This window comes from Grammomys surdaster, unplaced genomic scaffold, assembly GCF_004785775.1.
Source record: "Grammomys surdaster isolate TR1022 unplaced genomic scaffold, NIH_TR_1.0 147, whole genome shotgun sequence".
Lineage (NCBI taxonomy): Eukaryota > Metazoa > Chordata > Mammalia > Rodentia > Muridae > Grammomys > Grammomys surdaster.
The window spans coordinates 683,413-685,690 of record NW_021604605.1 but is presented as its reverse complement, the minus strand read 5'-3'; the positions used below and the strand labels follow the sequence as shown (position 1 = coordinate 685,690).

The window sequence follows — 2,278 nt, the reverse complement described above, 5'->3', positions numbered from 1 at the left end:
CAGTTTTTTGTTTGTTTGCTGTTTGTTTTTGGGTTGGGGGGGTACAAGACAGGGCTTCTCTTTGTAGCACAAGGCATTAGTTGTATTTTTTTTTCAAGCAAGCTTAGTGTTTATTGAATGTGTTTCTAATATAAATATTGCAAAGTGATAAGGGGTGGTGTCAAAGGGTAGGGGTGGGACAATGTGTAAGAACAGCCCTAGAAACAGGACCAGTGTACAACTTGGAACAGGATATATGGGAGAAACATAACAAAGGATGTGCCTTTGTCACACGATCAATTCTTGCTGTTCCATACAAGACAAATGCCCCTCTTCTTGCGTTCCTCTTCAACCCAGGGAAAATGCAAAATATTCAGATTGTTATTTTTCTTTTCAACAGCTTGCAGTAATGTCTGTGATTCCTCAGGAAATGAAGATTTGTACAGTCCAAGCATCTTCAGGTTACAGTCTTTGTTATTCAAAACCTCACAGAGCACCACAAGCCCAGAGTGGTCCAAGGGCTTCCAGTCCAGATTTAAGCTCTTCAATGTTTTGCAGGTGGTGAGAGCCAAGCCTAAGTCTCCACAACAGTCACTGGTGAACTGAGACATGTCTAACCCAAGACACTTCAATTTACAGTTAGGATGACACAGAGCTTCACATAACTGTTTGACACCAGAGTCTTGTATGTTATTGTTGCCCAGTTTCAGGGTCTTTAGATTTTTATTGCAAGTAAGGACAGCAGAGATCTCTTCACAGCATTCTGAAGTTAAATAGCAACCAGACAACCATAACTCCTTGAGGATACAGTTTGAGTCTTTCAAAGCTTCACACAGAAGGTTCACTCCAGTATCTTCCAGGAAATTTAACCCCAAATCAAGCATCAAGAGGTGCTTATTGCTCAAAAGGGCTTCATAAAGATGGCCACAGGCAATGAATGTGAGACAGCAGGAAGACAACATCAATGTCTCCAGGACACAGCTTGAATGGTTCACCCTTTCACACAGTGACATCACTCCTTTGTTCTTCAAGGGATTTTCAACCAATGAGAGATGTTTCACTTTAGAGTTGATAAGGAAAGTAGCAATTTTACCACATTTCTCACTTGATATGTTACATTTTCTCAACAATAGCTCCTCAACGTTGAATCTTGAACAGCCCAGAACAGAGCACAACACCTCAACCACATTAGAGAGATTAGTGCCATAAAGGTTCAGGTATTTCAGGTAAGTTAGCTGAAGAAGGATGTGAAAAAATGAACCATCTCCCAAGTTAGTCATGAAGGAACACGACAAGCTGTGGAGCTTAGAAACTGTCAGAGCCAGAGGAGATGGAGACATTGAATTATAGAGATCCTTTAAGGCCTTTTTATTGAAATGACAGCTGTCTAGATCCAACACATGCAAGTTCCGAAAAACTTTACAGAGCATAGTCTACTGTGTGTCTATAATTCCAGACTGGACCTGGTCCTGTGGGCTGGTACTTACCAAAGGACCAGGTATTAGTTTTAACAATATCTTATTTCCGTCCTGGTCATCATGGCCTAGAGTTGGTACTCACTGGTGAAGTATTTGTCTAACATGTTTGAGGATTCCTTGGCTTCCATTCCCAGTACTACAACTGAACAGTGGAGACTGACTATCCCCAGGCATCTACATCATCAGCAAGAGGTGTCCCTTTTGGAAACTCTGTTTTGGGCTGCAATAGCTTATCAGTTCCTTGGAGAATGAACGTGACTCTGCTTGCCACTGCTATGGGGAAGAAGGTGTGGTTCTTGATAAAAATTTCACAGTTGAAAGTCTTTCCTTGTATCTCTATAGATAGCACCTACTCTACGTCACTTTTAGGCAATAGTTTAGGGTTATGGAAATACTATTCATAATTAGACTAAAATTGTGAATTATTTCACTGTAATGTATGCAACAATTTACGGTTCTTTATCTGTCACTTCCTTACTGTCACATAAAGATAAGATTGACAAGGACAGAGTTTTTAATTTTGCTTATTGTATCCTTGGGGCTCAAACATTTTCCAGCACAGAGTAACTCACAATTTAAATTCCAAAGAGGAACGATGGACAAAGCATGAGCTAGCCTTAAGAAAGTAAGCATTGTGTATGATAGTGTGCCTGTGGGAAAGTGTTTTCAGAGTTCTAAGTAACAAATGTTCAAATAAGCATGAGAAAAATAAATCTTCTGTAAGATATTATTTATTTGCTTTAAATACAGATATTTTAAGCATTCAAGTATAGATAACAATAATTTAAAAACAAACAAAACAAACAAACAAACAAACAAAA

At 39.1% G+C, this 2,278-nt stretch overlaps 1 pseudogene; it reads right to left on the bottom strand.

Moving 5' to 3' along the window:
• Positions 1 to 275: 275 nt before the first annotated feature.
• Positions 276 to 1,409, bottom strand: LOC114619114 (annotated as a pseudogene).
• Positions 1,410 to 2,278: the final 869 nt, after the last annotated feature.